Here is a 20,780-nt window from a genome sequence, read left to right on the forward strand (position 1 = left end):
ATCCCAGCTCAGCCCTTGTTGGACCAGCCCATTGTGGCACCTGACCGGCACAGGATGACTCCCAGGCTGACTTCCAGGTCAGCAAGTCTAAGCCACGTGTGCTGGTGCAAGTTGGTGTCACCAGGCCACTTGGATCTGGGGCAGCGATGTCATCTGCTGCCCCAAGTAGGCAGGGTGGGGAGGCAGCAGGGGCAGCTGCAGCTCTATCCACCCCAGCTCTGAGTCTCCCAGTCGGGACAGTGTCGGTCCTGGTCAATCAAACTGACGTTGCCCCTGCCAACATCACACTTCAGCCAATGCCTGTGTTAGGGAGAATTCTCTGTTTGGACTGAATTTCCTAACCTAGTGAGCCCCCAGCAGCTTTGCTGGATTTCTGGAGTTTGTTTTTTTCCATCCTGCCAAGAGTGAGACTCCTTCTCCCACTCTTGGACATGAATGTGGTTGATTCCTGTGAATGTCAATGTGTTGTATGGTCTATGGGGTCTTTTACTCCATAGGGTCTCATGTGTTTTTGCTATGTGTGTTACACCGCATCCTCCGTGCCGTAACACTGGGGCGTGCTAGAGGATCCCCACCATAGACTCCATACCCTGGGACTGACTACTGTCTCCCAGGGCAGGTAAAGTCACCATTGGCTTTACTAGACCTAAATTTACTAACAGACAAGTACAAACCATCCTATTGTGGACGTACTAGTAGGGGTAATTCGATTACCCCTGGGTCTGTTATTCGAGGGGGCACTGTCCCGTCCCCCCTCATCGAGTTTTGGCTGGTGGCAGTGGAAACTACTTGTTATATTCGACCCCGAATATAACTCTATGGGATTATTCCCATTGTTGGAGGCTTATACTTTTTCCCATTAGTCTCTAACATACCGCTGGTTTATTTGTCTTAAATAAATCTACTGGTCAGTATTTTCTGCCAGAACTCGGTTTTTAAAATGGCGTCTGTGTTCACCTCTGTAACTCCGAACCAAAGGTTGAGACCTTTGTTCCACTTTTGGCAGGCTTCTACACAGAAGCCCTCCAAAGTGGTGCCATTCTGTCTGGGTACCACAGGGGGTGTAGGAGGGGGTTTAGGCACCCTGGACTGAGTTGCCTTGCCAACTCAAGTCGCACTCTGGTGTGATTGGCCCAAGTGGTGAGCCACCCCGCTCACCACTTAGCATGTTTTGATTGACAGCTAGGCTGAATGAATGGGGGTTTGCTGCATAAAAGCAGGGCTTTTGGGACTGGATCTTCAGAAGTCGCCACAGGACCTAAGAATCCGATGAGGGTAAAGCTGAGCTGACCTGCAACGACGACACCTCCGGTGGAGCCCTGCTGAACCGACTCACCACTTCCCAACGACAGAGGAGATCTCCTGTCTGGAGAGTCTTCTTCCCCTGACTGGCGGGAACAACCAGTCCCTTTGCTTTTTCTTCACTTCCAGGGCGTAGTGGTCGAATTGCCCGTGCTGAGCACCCCGGCAACCGGATAGCCACTAGCCCATACCGTGACCAAAAGGTGGTGCCTTGTGACGGAGCACTCCGCGGCTGGTCTTTTCCCTGGTGGTGCAACGATCTTCAACTTTCCTTCGACGACGAGATCATCTCATCTCTTGACAAAGCCCCGACTTGCATCCACCACCAGGAACAACTGACCCCGCCAGAGCTGTCTCTCCGCATACAAGGTACCGTGGCCGCCTGGCTTCCCTGGTGACGGTTAGCGTGAGGTGTCTTAATCCTTGCCTCTCCATCGGGTCGCCTCCAGACCTTCTTAACTTTTTGTTCTAAACTGGTTCAACCTTTCTGTGACAATTTGCTACAAAGACTCGAAGTGCATTCCCACTGTGATACTTTTTGGGACATATTGCCTTGCCTCTCTCCGAGTGGGCCTGGCCTCTGAACTTTGTGATCCACAGAAGACTCTGCCTTACTTGCCTTGCATTTGCTTTGTAAAAGAGTTGGTACCGAGTTGGTTTCATACCCTGCCTTTTCTCTCCCGTTCTAACGAATATTAGAGTGCCATCTAGGTTAAAGCATTCACCTCTGTCTGCAAATAAGTGGTGCTGGTGAACCTAGACTTGTCGAAATATTGTTAGAGGAGTGAGATACTTATAGTAATTGTAATTGAAGTTGTTTGCCGTATTAGTGCCAGTGTGTTTTTCATAGATGTATTTTTATAAACAAATAACTATATATCTTTACACCCAAGCTCTGTTCCGTGTCTGCTTGTTCTACTGTGTAAATTGCCCTATTTTGTATATACTCCACATACTGCCTAACTCTTCTTGAGGGAAGTCTGACTGCTCAGCCAGAGCTACCAAGTGAATCTGTGTGGTACAGACTGCTACCAAGTGGGTTTACTGCCAAACACCTGTAGGCCTAAATCTTTTGCAGTGGTCCCAGAGGGAACTGCACAGGTTTCCTCTTAACACTGGTGTACAGCGGTGGGATTTGTATTGAGTATACAGTTTAGAGTGCTTTTCAACACTTTAGGATAACTAACCACAAAGTTTAGCACTAAAAAGCAACTTTCAAAAACATGTCTACTATGGAAGTTTACAGTCAAGAGCCCTTGTCAGGTGAAAATACTGAGAGTTTGAGAGCTCTCTGTAGACAATAGAATCTTTCTGTAAGAGGCAAGAAAGTAGAACTGATAGCGAGATTGCTGGAAAACCAAAGTCTGGGTACTGGTTCAGAGGAACCAACTTCTCCAGCGAATGTAGAAAACAGTGATGGTATTGATCTGAATCAAAGTCTTGATAATGAGTCAGAAGAGGAAAGTGAACCTAGTGAAGTTAGCCACTTCGAGCCTCTGTCTGCCTTACCTATTGTACCTACGGGGCCCATACCAGGTCCCACATGTAACCCTGCTTATTTTGAACTTGAAAAAATGAAGCTCGAATTAGAGTACAAACGGTTTTTAGCCCAATCTGAAAGAAACCAAGAGCTAGAGTTCAGACGGATGAATGCCCAAGCTGAGCAGAAGCAAGCTGAGTTAAGACTCAGAGAAATAGAACTTAATCATGAGTTAGAGATGAAAAAGTTGTCTGTGGAAAATGCTCCTCTCTCCTCTGGTTCCTCTAGAATTTCCAGTCCCAAAAGACCCCGGATGCCTAAGGAATTAGTGGGTATGTATGAACCGAGATTGGATGTATTGGATTGGTTAAAACTGTTTGAATATAATCATGGGCTCCAGGACATCACAGGGAATGAGATACTTCCCTTGTTGTTCTCTAGGCTTCTCCCTGTTGCGACTGATGTGGTAATGGAGTTGGGGGAGGTGGATAAGAAGGATTACGAAAGTGTGAAACTAGCTTTGATAGCTAGGTTCGAGAAGACCCCTTCCCAGTATCCTAAGAGGTTTAGAACACTCAAAAAGCATGATGGTACCCCTTGGGCTACCTGGGTGAGTGAAGGGTTGAAAAACTTAGAGGGATGGATTAAGGGTTACAAGGTGAACACTCATGAGGGTATGAAGAATCTTTTTATGTTGGAGTCTATTTATGATGCCTGTTTTCCTGAGTTCAGACAGCACTTGGCTGATTCGAAGGAATTGGATTCCAGCGAGCTAGCTAAGGCTGCTGACTTGTGGGTTGCCAACAGGGCTACTCATAAGGATTCTGGGGCAACTCAGAAGAAGGATGAGCGAAAACAGCCTAAAAAAGACTCAAAAGAGAATTCTAATAACTCACATTCCAAAGAGGGCCCCAAACAAAACCATAAGGGTAAGCCACAAGGAAAACCACAGCAGAATAGTGTACCTTCTGGTGCCAAACCGGAGGGAGGCCACAACAAGCCACCATTCCAGAAAGCATTTGGTAAATGCTTTGTTTGTGGCTCGACTGACCATGTGAAAGGAGATCCCAGATGCAAGGGTAAACCTTCAGGGGTCCAGCTTGTCTCCTTAGCCTTCGCTCCAGAGGAGGAAGTCCAAATGGCAAGTGGAAACTTTCTACTACTGGCTGATGAACCCACTGGAGTCTCAGCCAGTGTTTCTCTAGTGTCTCTGGGTTTGTGGGAACAACATAATTTAGATGTCTATAATTCTATCCCAGATAATACTAAAGAGTATTATAAGGACAGTGTCCAGGTGAATGGTCAGGAGACTCCTGCCATTAGGGACACTGGGGCCAGCATTACTGTGGTGGATACATCTTTTTTTCAGGCTGAGAATGTTGCTAAGGCACCCAAATGCCTCACCAAGTTAGCTGGAGGGCCTGTGCAGATGCTTCCCCAATTACCAGTTCTCATCCAGTGTAACGACATGACTGTAAAGATACCTGTCAGCATACAGAGTGAGGTACCAGGATGCGTTCTGTTGGGTAACGATTTAAAAACTCTCTGAGTTGTGTCTCATACCCCCAGACCTCCTAGTAAATGGTTACAGGAGCTAACCAGACCTGCAAGGGAGAGAACCATGAGAGGTACTCCCCAGGAGATGATGAAGAAAGTTATCACTCCTGCTCCACTGGATTTGTCAGCTGCTGTCTCAAAGAAATCAGAAGCGAAAGGGAAAACTAAGACTTCTATCCCAAAACCAGCAGCCAGCATTCCAGTGCAGCCAACCAGGACTTCCCCGCGGTTGTCCAAAGTTACACCCGTAACTCCCCCTCCAGCTGAGGCTGAGAGGGTGGTACAACCCTGTGTGGTAGAATTAGACTCTGAGGAAGAGCTAATGGAAGGCCAGGAACTCATTGGAGATCTGGATCCTGTTGACCATCCTGAGCTGCAGTCTTTACTGGCAGAAGGTGGACCCAGCAGGGCAGACTTCAGTAAGGGACAGAGGGAATGTCCAACTCTGGAAGGCCTTCGCCACCAGGCAGAAGCTCAGGCTGAAGGGCAAGAGCCTGGGAAATACAGGTTGCACTGGGAAGATGGCCTCTTCTACAGTGAACCGACCGAGTCTGCACCTGGAGACTACAAACGACTTGTAGTACCCCAAGAGAACAGACCACAGTTCTTGCAGTTAGCCCAAGAGATTCCTTTGGCTGGTCACTTGAGTTTCAAGAAGACTAAGGAAAGGCTCTCTCTCTACTTTTATTGGCCGAAGATGGGGGCGGAAGTAGAAAAACACTGCAGGAGCTGCCACACCTGCCAGGCCTCTGGTAAGGTTGGCTCGAAGAATGTGGTAAAGGTGCCTTTCCCAGTTGTGGGAGTCCCATTTGAGAGAGTAGGGATTGACATTGTTGGTCCCCTTGATCCTCCAACCTCCTCAAGCAACAGGTTTATACTTGTTGTAGTAGACCATGCTACTAGGTATCCTGAGGCAATTCCTATGAGGACTGTTACAGCTCCGGCTGTGGCTAAGGCCCTCCTTGGTATTTTTGCCAGGGTCGGGTTTCCTAAGGAAGTAATCTCTGACAGGGGGTCAAACTTTATGTCCCACTACATGAAAGCCATGTGGAAAACCTGTGGAGTTACTTACAAGTTCTCAGCAGCTTACCACCCACAAACCAATGGGTTGGTAGAAAGGTTCAACCGAACCATGAAGAGCATGATAGGTGCTTTAGAAGAACCCCTTAAACGAAAGTGGGACCTTCTACTGCCATGCCTTCTCTTTGCTTATAGAGAAGTCCCTCAAGAGGGAGTAGGTTATTCTCCCTTTGAGCAGACCTTCCAGGATTTTGCGGCATGAAATGGCAAATTTTGCGGCATGAAATGGCAAATTTTGCGGCACAAACCTTTATTTATTGCAGCATTTTTGCGGGACATTTTGTATTAACTGGAGGGTGTAAGATTGCCACATTGCAGGAAATAGGCAGAGTGCAAGGCTAGAAGAGAGCCAGGGTATCATTATTATGTATCTTTTGTATTAATTTAATAGGAAGAGTCCCAGATGTCTCTGGCTTGGCAGAACAGTGTTTGATTTGGCTACATTTCTGGTTTAATGTTCATGCCTATTTAATAGTATTAACTAAATTGATCATTATCAATTGTAATGCTGAAAATATTCCCCTTCTATGTTCTCCAATCCCCAAACACCCACACACATCTCACCAACTGTCCATCACAACTTACATTCCTTAACCTCTCACGCTGTCATACAAATACTCACGTGCTATGTCACACTGTCAAGTCACAATTTGCACTGCCCAGCCCCTGCCACACTCCAAATCATACTCCCAACTCACACCTTACACTCTACAATTCCTCCCTCAATATACAGTCCTTCATTCTTATGTGCTGCTTCTGCATCTTGCATCTTTTCTCCCATTCTCTCGCATTCTTCCCTCATCATTTTTCCCAATCTGCAGCTCACTGCCTCTTTCTGGCCAACCGCTTCCTTTGCTTTCTGTACCTCTGCTTGTTCTCAGATTTCTGGCCCACCGCATCACTGCTTCCTCTGCTCTCTTGTGCAGCACTTCCTCCTCTGACCCACTGCTCTCCCTCTGCTTTCTTGCCCATCACTTCACATCTCACCCATCACTCTTGCTCTCACTCATAAGGCCTCATTACGACCCCGGCGCTAAACCATGGTGCTATTAGCACCATGGTCCATGCCGGGGACCGCCATGGTGAATGGCGGAATTACCGCCCATTCCAAGGTTGGCGGGGCGGTAATTCCCCATTCACCATGGGCCCTTCCCCATTCCCATTTTTGCCCCATAGGGCTCAATGGGAATGGGGAAGGCGCTAAGTACGGTGCCGCAAAAAGGGTTGGAAATGAGCAGGTCACCTTATTCTCAAAGGTGACCGGCGCATTTCCACAGGTTTGAGCTGTAGCGCAAATTGAGCACTGGCAGCTGCCTTGAATGGTGTTCTGGGTTGTTTGACCGAAGTGTAATTATTTGCAGCGGAATTGACCGTAGTCAATTTTGCTGCAAATTGATTTGCACTTCAGCCAAACAACCCAAAATGTACCTTTCACCACCACCCGACCCCCTCCCCTACTTAACTGCTTGATCGCTGCTGCTTCCCCTGCAACCCTGCGGTGCCAGATCCGTCCCTCTAACGCGGGTCGGATCCGTCCCTCTAACGTGGGTCGGATCCGACTCCGCAGGGTCCTTTTTTCGTTATTTTCTTGTTTTCTGTCCCCTCCACCAATTTTGAGGAAAAAGGGGAAAACACTTCTGCAACCACCCTAGACCAAAAATACTGAACAAGGGGAGCGGATGACACCCCCGCAACACATGTTCAGTATTTATAAAAATCGATCGAATAGTACTGGACGAAATTGGTCAAATTGTAACATTCGAAGATTTTTGTCATCAAAATGGGCAGTACTTTGAATAGAATCGCTCTCCCGACAGTGTTCTGCAAGCTCCCAGCACCTTTCACAGGGACAGGCACTCTAGGTGCCTGCCGCTGTAAAATGTGACAAAAAAATGCATTTTTATCCTGTTTGAGGAACAGAAATGCAAGCGACTCAGCAGCGGTTCATACCTTAAAAGAAATGCATGACAGGGTCAGGAAAGACCCTGTCATGCAGTGGCAGCCCCACATCTCGTGCGCGTAGGGTTGCCTACAATTTCTGCACATTTAAAAGTGCATCTTGCTTGGAAATGACAGATGTGCTTTTAAATTGACAGAAACACCACTTTATTTGATCAAGGAGGTGAAAAAGGCCATCTGAATGGGCGCGCATATAAAATGTGCCCATTCATGTGTCCCTTGTGGATTGGGCTGCAATTTTAGGGCGCAAGTGATTTCATTTCTTGTGTAAATAAAAAAAAAAAGAACCTGGCACCCTGAGGATTCTTTTTTTCAAAACAGTAATTTTTGCAGATTACTTTAAAAAAAAGTTACTATTTTTTTTATTTTTTTAAAGATGCTGTTTTTGCACAAAACGGCCATTTTTGCTGCATTTTGCGCAAAACGGCCGTTTTCATGGAATTTTGCGGGATCGCAAAATCGCAATAAGCTGGACGGTCTGTTTGAGCTTCTCTATGGTCATCCCGTCAGAGGTCCATTGGCCCTGATTAAGGAGGGGTTGGAGAGTGCTCCTTCCCACAAGCCAGTCAGAGTGACTGACTACGTGATAGGTCTCCGGAGGAGAATGTCGCACATGATGACAGAAGCAAGTGATAACTTGAAAGCTGGACAAGCATTGGTCAAGCACTGGCATGATCAAAAGGCTAACATGGTTGAGTTCACTCAAGACCAGCTAGTTCTCGTTATGATCCCAACAAGGCAGAGGGACTTGCAAGACAAATGGATGGGACCCTTCAGAGTTGTGGGTAAACTTGGAGAGGTCAACTATCTGGTGGACTTGGGCAATCCCAAGGAGGCTCCGACAGTCTTCCACACCAACCGACTCAAAGCGTATGTCTCGAGACCTGATGTAGGAGCGTTGCTTCTAGCATCATCAGAGGAAGAAGAAGAGAGTGAAGCTCTTCCGGATCTCCTCACAGGCTTACCTTTAGATGAAAAAATTGAAGGAGTGAATCTCTCTTCAAATCTGACTCCTGAGCAACAAGAAGAGTGCAAATCTATGTTGAATCAGTTTGCCTCTCTGTTGTCACTTTCGCCAGGCTTGACCCCTTGGGGCCAGCATGACATCCTCAATGGTGACTGTCTGCCCATCAAAAGCAGCGGATACCGAATGTCAGAAAACGTACGAACCCACATCAAAGGTGAGGTCAGCAAGATGCTTGATCTCGGGGCAATAGAGCCCTCTACTAGCCAATGGTCTAGCCCAGTTGTGTTAGTACCAAAGGCAGGATCTAAAGAACTTAGATTCTGCATAGATTATAGAGATCTTAATGCAGTCACCAAGACTGATGCCCACCCTTCGCCAAGAACAGATGAGTTGGTGGATAAACTTGGTGCAGCCAAGTTCCCCAGCACATTTGACTTGACGTCAGGATATTGGCAAATAGCCCTGACAGACCATGCCAAGGAGAAAACTGCATTTTCTAACCCCATTGGCTTATACCAGTTTAAGGTGATGCCTTTCGGATTGAAAAATGCACCTGCTACATTTCAACGGATAGTAAACCAGGTTCTGAATGGGATGGAGGACTTTTGCATGGCATACTTGGATGACATAGCAGTGTTCAGCAATTCCTGGGAAGAACATGTGACCCACCTAAGAGATGTTTTGCAGGCTCTTGGATGAGCCAATCTGACCATAAAGGCGAGTAAATGCCAAATTGCCAGAGTAAGATAGTCTATCTTGGACATGAGGTAGGAGGTGGAGAAATAAGGCCTTTGCTCAGTAAGATTGAAGCTGTGCAAAATTGGACAACACCTACTACTCAGACCCAGGTGAGAGCCTTCTTAGGTCTCACTGGGTATTACAGGAATTTCATTGAGAACTATGGGACCATAGCTTCTCCTCTGAATGTCATCTCCTCTCCAAAATTTCCTAAAAAGGTTAGATGGAACGAGGAGTGCAATCAGGCGTTTGAAAACCTGAAAAAGGCTCTTTGCCAAGCCCCAGTACTCAGAGCTCCTGATTACCACCAAACTTTCATTGTGCAGACAGATGCTTCTAATGTAGGAATAGTTGCCGTACTCAGTCAACTGGATGGGAAAGGTAGGGAGGACCCGGTTTGCTTCATCAGCCGCAAGCTGAAAGATGCTGAAACAAGGTGGGCAACAATCAAAAGAGAATGCTTTGCTATCGTGTGGGCTCTGAAGAAGTTGAGGCCATACTTGTATGGTTCTACTTTTGTCATTCAGACTGACCACCAACCCTTGAGATGGTTAATGCAAATGAAAGGGGAAAACCCAAAACTAATGAGATGGTCAATCTGCCTGCAAGGGTTTGATTTCACCATTGAGCACAGGTCAGGGTGTCACAACCAAAATGCTGATGGTCTCTCTAGGATGTATGTCATCGACTAGAGGTATGAGATTCATCCAGGAGTGGATTAAATCCTCCTGTCCCTTAGTCTGGGGGGGGGGCGAGTGTTAGGGAGAATTCTCTGTTTGGGCTGAATGTCCTAACCTAGTGAGTCCCCCAGCAGACTCTTTTCTCCAACTCTTGGACATGAATGTGGTTGATTGCTGTGAATGTCAATGTGTTCTATGGGCTATGGGGTCTTTTACTCCATAGGGTCTCATGTGGTTTTGCTATGTGTGTTACACCGTACCCTCTGTGCCGTAACACTGGGGCGTCCTAGAGGATCCCCACCATAGACTCCATACCCTGGGACTGACTACTGTCTCCCAGGGCATGAAAAGTCACCATTGGCTTTACTAGACCTAAATTTACTAACAGAACTAGTACAAACCATCCTATTGTGGACGTACCAGTAGGGGTAATTCGATTACCCCTGGGTCTGTTATTTGAGGGGCACTGTCCCGTCCCCATCGTCAAGTTTTGGCTGGTGGCAGTGGAAACTACTTGTTATATTAGACCCCGAATATAACTCTATGGGATTCTTCCCATTGTTGGGGGCTAATACTTTTTCCTGTTAGTCTCTAACATACCGCCGGTTTATTTGTCTTAAATAAATCTACCGGTCGGTATTTTCTGCCAGAACTCGGTTTTTAAAATGGCGTCTGTGTACACCTCTGTAACTCCGAACCAAAGGTTGAGCCCTTTGTTCCACTTTTGGTGGGCTTCTACACAGAAGCCCTCCAAAGTGGTGCCATTCTGTCTGGGTACCACAGGGGGTGTGGGAGGGGGTTTAGGCACCCTGGACTGAGTTGCCTTGCCAACTCAAGTCGCACTCTGATGTGATTGGCCCAAGTGGTGAGCCACCCCCTCACCACTTAGCGTGTTTTGATTGACAGCTAGGCTGAATGAATGGGGGTTTGCTGCATAAAAGCAGGGCTTTTGGGACTGGATCTTCAGAAGTCGCCACAGGACCTAAGAATCCGACGAGGGTAAAGCTGAGCCGACCTGCAACGACGACACCTCCGGTGGAGCCCTGCTGAACCGACTCACCACTTCCCAATGACAGAGGAGATCTCCCGGCTGGAGAGTCTTCTTCCCCTGACTGGCGGGAACAACCAGTCCCTTTGCTTTTTCTTCGCTTCCAGGGCATAGTGGTCGAATTGCCCGTGCTGAGCACCCCGGCAACCGGATAGCCACTAGCCCATACCGCGACCAAAAGGTGGTGCCTTGTGACGGAGCACTCCGCGGATGGTCTCTTCCCTGGTGGTGCAAAGATCTTCAACTTTCCTTCGACGACGAGATCATCTCATCTCTTGGCAAAGCCCTGACTTGCATCCACCACCAGGAACAACTGCCCCCGCCGGAGCTGTCTCTCCACATACAAGGTACCGTGTCTGCCTGGCTTCCCTGGTGATGGTTAGCGTGAGGTGTCTTAATCCTTGCCTCTCCATCGGGTCGCCTCAGACCTTCTTAACTTTTTGTTCTAAACTGGTCCAACCTTTCTGTGACAATTTGCTACAAAGACACGAAGTGATACTTTTTGGGACATATCGCCTTGCCTCTCTCCGAGTGGGCCTGGGCTCTGAACTTTGTGATCCACAGTAGACTCTGCTTTACTTGCCTTGCATTTGCTTCGTAAAAGAGTTGGTACCGAGTTGGTTTCATACCCTGCCTTTTCTCTCCCGTTCTAACGAATATTAGAGTGCCATCTAGGTTAAAGCATTCACCTCTGTCTGCAAATAAGTGGTGCCGGTGAACCTAGACTTGTCAAAATATTGTTAGAGGAGTGAGATACTTATAGTAATTGTAATTGAAGTTGTTTGCCATATTAGTGCCAGTGTGTTTTTCATAGATGTGTTTTTATAAATAAATACCTATATCTTTACACCCAAGCTCTGTTCCGTGTCTGCTTGTTCTACTGTGTAAATTGTCCTATTTTGTATACTCCACATACTGCCTAACTCTTCTTGAGGGAAGTCTGACTGCTCAGCCACAGCTACCAAGTGAATCTGTGTGCTACAGACTGCTACCAAGTGGGTTTACTGCCAAACACATGTAGGCCTAAATCTTTTGTAGTGGTCCCAGAGGGAACTGCACAGGTTTCCGCTTAACAGCCTGCACCAAGACCTATGTTCATTGTGCATTCACACACTCCAAGTACCCAGTCCACCTGCGCTTCTGCCCCTACTGATCAGAGCGGCACAAGCCACTCAGGCTCTGCTCCACCTTTGAAGAGGAAGAAGGGTGCTCTGGCACTACAGGCTGAGACGCTAGACACGTCTACACAGTCCGGCACATCAAGGAAGCCTAGCTTTAATGACCCCGAACTTGATGCACTTGTGACCTATGTGTCGGCACATAGCCGCGAAATGGTGGTGACTGCAGGGTGCAAGACCACACCTGGTCAACGTAGGGCACACTGGCAGACCATCGCGGACCGCATAAGTGCCCTTGGATTTGTGAGGCACACAGCTGATGATTGCTACAAGCGGTGGAATGACCTGAAACGCAGAGCAAAGAATAAGCTGGCCTCAAATCATGCCGCTACTCTGGTGACTGGTGGTGGGTCTCCACCAGAGCACAACAAACTCACTGAACATGAGTCTGTTGCTGGGACCTTCATCACAAAGGAACAAATCCAAGGCGTGGGAGAGCTACCTAATTACGAGGCAGTGTCCGGTGAGTGCCCATGCATGTGTGTGTAATCCATGTGTATGTTGTTTGGGTGATGGGTTCTGATTGAGTGCCAGGTGAGGGTGTGTACTCCTGAGTGTAATGGGTCACCCATTTGCTTCCTCCAATCCATTCATGTGCCTTTGATTTGGGTATGACAGTATCCCTTCTGCCCACAGTAGCCAATTAGCGCCACATTACTGCTGTTGCACTTGAACTATCATCTTGCAACAACATTGTTTTGAATATTTTCTGTTTTCATTCTGGCTGATTGTTTAGATTATTCCATTTTTCATATGCTTTTTTCATCCCTAATGCCACATATGTGACATGTTTCTGTCATTGTTTACCCCCCACATTGTGCCACTTTAGTTACCTGGTTATGTGAAAGTTTAAACCATTCAGTGAGAGGGAGTATTGGCCTGCTGAAATTTATTTTTAGGGCATGTTTGCATGTGGAACATGATAGTTGTTTCCTGTCATGTTGAAGTGAGCAACCATTGATGTGTACATCTGCCTACAATCACTGTCTAATTATACATTGGATGTGTTGCAGTGTGCGGCACATGCATATTTTGCAACACTATTCTGCACTAATCTTCTCATCATGTCCATGTGACAAGGATGTGTGACAGTACTCATTCACTGACATATCACTGTAGTTGTCTAATTTACCATGGCTATGCGACATGACATCTGTGTGCTGGCATGTGTCATGTATGTGTATTGGACATGCCACTCACAGGCTGATGTGTGATGCCAGTGCTACACGACATGCTGCAAATGTGTTGCTTTTCCATCTTGGTGTCCTCATTGTCTGCCTTTTTGACTCCCCTTCAGAATCATTGACAGTGAATGCATGCCAGGGTTATAGTCATGTGGGACATGTGTTAACCATGTACAGGATCTCTGTCTTGTCAGGCCTATGTGTGTGCTATGGTGATCATGCCTGTTTCCATTTCTTGTGTTTCATGTTTTTGCAGGTGACGATGCACTTGATGCTGGTGAGGTTCAGGAGATGGTGCAGACCCAGGAGGATTCTCAGCCACGACCAGGCACCAATGGAGGACGTGGTGTGGTGGTGGGTGAAAACACTTTGGTACTGCAGACCATCCTGTCGAGGGGTGCCTCTGGGTGCATCTCCCCAGACCTCTATTCAGGTGCTGAGTCGGATGATGAGACTTATGTACCATCGCAGGTAAGTGTTTCTGGCAGGGATTCTGTTCTGTCCAACCCACCTGGACCAGGGGTAGAACCCTCAATGGGGATGTCAGAGTTGGTAGGTCTGCCTTTGGTGGTTACGGATGCAGGGTCACACTCCACAGCATCTGATCCTGTTCCTGGGCCAGCAGATCAGAGGGGGGAATGCAGTCCTGCAGCCTCAGGCAGTGCCAGCACAGCAAGGTGCAGATCGCCTTGCCCCAAACAGGTGTGGTGCCCGCCGACGCGGTGGCCGTGCGCCACCAGGCAATACTGTATGGGAAAACTCAATGTACAGTATGGCAACCCAACAGGCAGCATCAGTAGAAATGATGGCTCAGGCAATGGAGAGGGTGGCCACTTCCATTATCCCCCCTGAAAGGCAGATGGAGCAACAACAGCAGGCAACAGACTCCATTTGCCAATCACACAGGGAAGACATGTTGGCATCCAACAGGGACAGACGGTCGGCACTGAAGACTCTGCGCGAATCCATATCAATAGAGTCACAGGGCCACAGGGAAGCCCTGAGGGTGGAACTCCATAACCTCAGGCAGAGTCTGCTTGAACTTGAGGCTTCCCGAAATGTTAGGGCAGAACAGCAGCTGGAGCAGCTCACACGTTCGCTCTCAGCTAGCTGCAGGCAACACGTGAGGAGATCCGGGCATTCCGCGAGGCCATGCATGCAGAAGTGCAGGCAAACTGTGACGTCCTGCATGGGGATCTCCGCACTTTAATCCTCCAGAATCAGACCTTCCAGACCCGCATTCTTGCTGCCATGGAGGACCATATCAGGGCTTTGCGCGGGCTGCTCCCATAGTGCCACCACCTCCTGATGCAGCAGCAGAGGGCGAAAAGACTGACAGCAGTTCTCCCACAATGGCATAGCCGTGCAGGCCATAAACCCATGAAGGTATTTATTTTTTTCGCAACATCCACGCAGGTGGGTGTTGGTGTGCACCCTGTCCTCGAACCTCCTGGGTGGCCTCCCCCCCTGGCCCCCACATGGCCATTTTTTTTCTTTTTTTTTATACAGTGTGTTGCCTTGTGTGGCTCCCGTGGGCATCCACTGTATTCAGGCTGGGCACATGCAGGCTTGTCCTGAGTTTGGGTTAGATGCTTGGGTTCGTGATACACACACCCCTCCTGCTTCCCGTTTCCATGGGCTTGCAAAGGGTGTGACCAAGTGACAGTGACTTACTCAGTGACATTGGGCTCCCATGAGCTGTGTGGGCAGTCTGTAGTCAATACTGTGTGTACATCCCTAGTGGGTATTGTTGTTGTATTGTACATTGCATGATGTATTGATATGTGCTTGTGCATCATGTCTTCCTCCTAATTTGCATGTTCCTTCCTCATGTCTTCACAAGGCCGTTTCCTTTGCAGATGGAGTTCATGTTGTATGCAGTACACTGACACATTTGCGTGGCAGCAACACTCTACAGTTGGAAGGGGTCGATATGCTGCCTCATTCAGGTTGTAAGACTACCACTACTTTGACTTAGTACTGTCATGTTTTTGAAATGTTTCATGGTGTGTTGCTGTTTTGGTGGTAAGTATTTGTTCATGTTTGCTGTTTGTTATTGATTACTGGGAGCATATTGTCTGTGAGCAGTTTCCATTTGGGACAGTGCACTTTGTGACACTTGTGTCAGGTCTTGTGCATTGCTTTGTTTGCTTTCACATTGCATGACATGCCATGGTGTGTTGGGTGGCGGAGCTGGGGAGGGGTTGGGTGACATGGCACTATTTTCATGTTGTATTTTGCAAGGGGGTAGTCATTCGTGCAGCATAAATGTGTGTTTTCTTTGTGACACAGCATTGGTTGTCTTTCAGCAGGTAGGGATGCACAAATGTAACAATTCCAGGTGACCAATCTCAGGCTGGTGTGGTTGTGACAGTTGACTGTGCCTTATGTCATCATCAGTGATTGTCAGCTGGTATGTGACAGGGCTGTGTGCACTCCACAGGGGTGTGATTTTAGGTGAAGTAATTAGCCACCAGCTGCATACGGGCTGCCTCACCACATGCCCTTTCTGCTCCCATGCACAGCGGCTGTGCTTGTGGTTGGGGAAGTGGGGGCACCACCATGTCCACGGGCAGGCCCCGGCGTGTTGCAACGTTGTGCAGGACACATGCTACCACTATGAGCCTGCACACTACTGGGGGCGTGTATAGCAGCTGCCCACCAGAGTGGTCAAGGGAGCGAAAGTGTGACTTGAGCACTCCGAATGTGTGCTCCACTATGCCCCGGGTTAATATATGGGCTGTGTTGTATCTTACCTCGGGTGGTGTGGTGGGGTTCCGAATTGGCGTCATCATGTGGGTGCTCAGTGGGTAGGCACTGTCCCCTGGGGAGGTGATGATGGGTATCATTAGTGGGGTTGTGACATTACTCAGTATCTGACATGCATGCATGTGCAGGGGCATTTATACTCACCAAGCAGCCATGTATCATCATGCCGCCCAGCTTCTAGGTCCGGGTTTAGGGTTGACATTCTGTAAATGAAACTATCATGGGTGGACCCTGAATAGTTGGCATATACTGAGGTGATGATTCCCTTGGCATCACATACTACCTGAACGTTGATTGAATGCCAGTGCTTGCGGTTTCTGTAGATGTGCTCATTTGCCCTGGGAGGACGTAGAGCCACATGGATGCAGTCAATGGCACCTAGCACTTTGGGGAAGTTTGCCACCCCGTAAAAATCCTGGACAACAGCCTGCCTTTCTGCAGGTGTTCTGGGCAGGTATATGTGCCTGCAGACCGATGGGCCTGCAGTCATGTTGGCCAACACCTGGTGCAGGCAGCGTGACTGCGTGGCCTGTGAGACCACCCCCCACTATGGCAGTTGTCCGCTGGAATGAACCAGTGGCCAAGAAGTGCAGTACATTGAGCACCTTTTCCAAGGGGCTCAGTGCTTGGGAGCACAGGGTGGGTGATGTGAGGTCATCCTCCCACTCACTCATCAGGTCGAGTATTATGTGAGTTGGAAACCTGTACCTCCCATACACCTGGTCATCAGGCATCCCAAAAAGGCTGGTTCAGGGTGTAAAAATTCTGGGACTGACTATCCTCCTCCTCCTCCTGCGGTATCCCATGACCACTGCTGCGAGGAACGGTATATTCATCTTGGCGTCTGAGCTTGTTTGTTGTTTGCGCACACTTTTATGCTGCACGGGTCCACGTGCGCCTGCTTCCTGCTGGCGTACGTGTTTCCGGATTAACACATCTGTTTTGGCACACGCATTGGCCCCATTTGATTCCATGAATACGTGTTGTGAAAGCGCATGTGGGCGTTCCGCGCATTTGGCTCATGTACTTCCCCCGTGACGCCCACATTTTCACACGTTGTTCCACATTCTGCTTGATACGCCCATTGTTACGCCTGCTTTAGTTGTGTGCGCTGTGCTTTGGCTGTGCGCGTAGCGCACGCTGTTTGGAGACGTGTGCGCCAGCGTGCGGCACGCAGGATTTTAGCACAAATCCAGGGATTGACACGCGCACAGACTTCCATGAATCGCTGTGCGCGGGTTTCGCTGCGATTTTCGCACTTGCGCTGCGATTCGCACGCTTTCGCATGCTTGCGTGGGAATTTTCAGCGCACATTAATTCTATGAATCGCCCTCTTAATGTTTATGTATAGATGCATGCATGGATTGCATGCATGTATGTATATGGGTGCTTTCTTTTATGAATGTGTGCCTGCAAGGAGTTGTATGAATGATGTGTGAATGCGTGGATGAAATAGTTTGTGTGCTTGTGTCTGTCGAACCCCACAAGCCCAAATTTAGGAGGCTCAGCGTGGCCATTACATTTTGGGGTGGGGGCTGCTGGAATCATGGCATTCTAATTTGTCTTTCCATTGATTCACAGTACCTTGCATCTATGGTAAAGGAAAAATGGTTAGATATGTATTATTAAATGGCTAGACTAGCCTACATTGAATGTAGACCCGTGACAACACTTATCAAGCTTGCTTTAACACTCATAACTCTGCATCAAGGGTAGAACATACATAAATGTTATTACCTGGGTAGACTGTCCTACTTTGAATGGTAAAGCCAACAAGACATGGCTGTTCCGCTAGTTTGATGTCTTGGCTCACAGTGTCACCATGGAGCAGCATTGGCTGTGTGCTGTATTTTGCGTGTGCCTTGATGCAGCATAGTTTGTCTGTGGCACATTATACATTTCTATCACAAAAATCACAAATAATACAAAACATATATCTACAAATCCCAGAAAATGTGTTATGCCTCAAGGTCAAATATGCTTTTCAATCCACCATTTTCCCCATGACCCAATGATTACAAATGTGCTGATACAACAACAATGTACTACACATGCATGTCGTACACAACATGATACATCAAATGTAAATGTAAAACATTATAATCTTTGTTATGTCTTTCACATCACGTTCTATAACTAATTATTTTTTCTTTTCTTTACAAATTTAGAGAACATTTTTCCATACCACAACTAGCAGTGCAAGACAACACTGAGACTATAACACCAATCACAGCATCATCAGGGTCCTAAAAGAGTGAATGGTCCAACCAAGAACTTCACCATTGCACAAAATCTACACTATGAACACGACCAGGGAAAGAAGGAAACAGAACCTGCCCAGCAACTTCACCCCAAATCCAATATTCACTGAACCGGATTATAATAAAACACAAAACACAATCACGAATACGGAAAATATACCCAATGTACTTCATAATTACAAAGTGCTTATTTACATTTTCATTTTCCCTGCTCTCCGCTTCCCCAGTCATAATCTGTAACCATTAACCAACACCAGGGAACAGCTAATAGTAATTAGATGTTCAAGGCAGAAACACACTTTACCACGAATCACATAAACAAACTGCTTTTCAAAGCCATGTACTGGCAATTCGTTTCTGCTTGAAAATACAGATTTACTACATCATACTCACATGAATACGCCCACTAATATATTTGCAGATGCAATTTATGATATTTTACAGGACCAGCACCCCGTAACAACTTCCCAAACCTGCTAAAGATCAGGCATTTTTATTTTGAAATCTTCATTCACAATACATATGACTTCAACATTGTCAACAAATGAGAGCCCATCCGATCTCAAGTTGATGGCCCAGGAAAACATCATTGGGCTCATGTTTCCATTGTCCTAATTATAATAAAACCCACACCAACAACAAAATATACCCCAGGCTTGCCCAACACCTATACTATGAGCACACATTTATCTGGCCTCAAATATAAAAAAACACCACAGCATTAACACATTTGCAGTAAATGAGTCCATCATTCTTACAGGGACGTCATTTAGGGGTCACCAGAGGTCGCAACTGCGAGCTCTGAGGTTTCCCTTGCAACCTCTGTGGTGTCCCTTGCGACCTCTAAAAACAATAGCAAAAAAAAATATCTATTTTTTTTATATAATGCAAGCTCCTGGGCTGAGGCCAGCACCATGTGGCTCTTTACCTCTGGAGTGGCTGGCTTTCTTGTCCAGGCCCCTTAAAAAAAATAATAATAAGAACAGGAGTACCACAAGGATAACACTTTCAGCACTGACCCTAAATAAGAAAGAATAAGAATACCAAATGTGTCTTTCTGTAATTCTATACAATAATTGCTAGACTCATTAAAGGTCTATTTCAGGCACACTTCAGGGGGTGAGTCACTGATTTAGTCTTTTTTAAATGCCTCAACTCAGCCTTTCATCCTTCTGAGGTCGATAAATGAGTACCAACACAGTTTTTCGGTGATATTGGGTGTAAAGCGCTTAATCGTAAGTGCTATATAATAACACATCATTATCATTTGGTCATGGACGTCTGCTTGCATTCACAGTAATTTAGCAATATGTGCCTATACACACTGATATTAACGATACATATGGTGATCTATTCTTGCATTATAGTGATATTGTAACCATATTTTTCGTAGTGTACAATGCTATGTGATGCCACTTTCTGTTTTGTCAACGGGTGAAAGGCCGTGTTCCATCGCTTCCCGCGATATCACTTTTGGGGTGGGGTCAAATGACATCACTTCATGTGATGTCATCAGGGGTCAAGGGTTGTGTGATGTCACTTCCGCTGCCCCTGGCATTTTAGTGAAATGACGTCCCTGCATTCTTCATATCTACAAAGTGCTCATTTACACAATCATCTCCCCTGCTCTCTGATTATCCAATTACAACTTATACTTATTGACCACCAACAGTGAATCGTTAATAGTATCCGTGTATTATCTACAAAAACACCAGCCTATTAAAAATACCATATGCAAATTTCACTCGTAAATCAGGTACAGACCCTACTGCTAAAGAATTCAGAACATTCACAACATCTAATAATTTTAACAAAACTAGTATATTCCCATATGTACTCATGCTCGATTGCAGCAGCATAGCCACATCTCAAGTTACCAGACAAGTTAAACAGCACATCTAATTATATGTTAACCAATGTAATTTTTCAATACACTTAAACTAAATGATTAATGTATGTATAAATAACCACAGATGGTGCATTATACCACCCATTTAGTGAGGTGATGTCCGAGGATACTAAGCATAGCCTCCAGAAGTATGCCAAAGTCCTTGAACAATAAACAGAGACCATGCATAAGGAATAACAAATAACACCAGTTGTCCGTTCTTCACACATATATTCTGTGCCACACTGTGCATCCCACCACACCCCAGGAATTAGTTAATGATTCACCCAAGTGCATACGTGCAATTTCCGACATTTTACCACAGCTCTATCCAGGGACCAAAAACACAGGCTGTGAACACAACATGGCACCCATTTCAAAATATTTGGTGCACCACAAGTTTCTTGCTTGACCAATCAGAGCCCTTGTATGAAGTCAGTGAACATTAAGCAGCTCCCTGATTTGTCCTGATGCATCATCAGACTCCGAATCAATAGGAGTCTTCATAGCAGACTAAGATATGGCTAATTTGTATTTGCCTAGTCTGTGGATATTTTAAAAAAAATCTGCCGGATAGGTAAACACCAAATGAGCAAAAGCATACATTTTGGACAGGCTACTGCTCCTGGTGCAAGTTTGGTGCAAATCTGTCCATCAATTTGGGTTGTTGCTGAAAGTAAATACATGTT

This window comes from Ambystoma mexicanum, chromosome 7q, assembly GCF_040938575.1.
Source record: "Ambystoma mexicanum isolate Mex_15411 chromosome 7q, UKY_AmexF1_1, whole genome shotgun sequence".
Taxonomy (NCBI): domain Eukaryota; kingdom Metazoa; phylum Chordata; class Amphibia; order Caudata; family Ambystomatidae; genus Ambystoma; species Ambystoma mexicanum.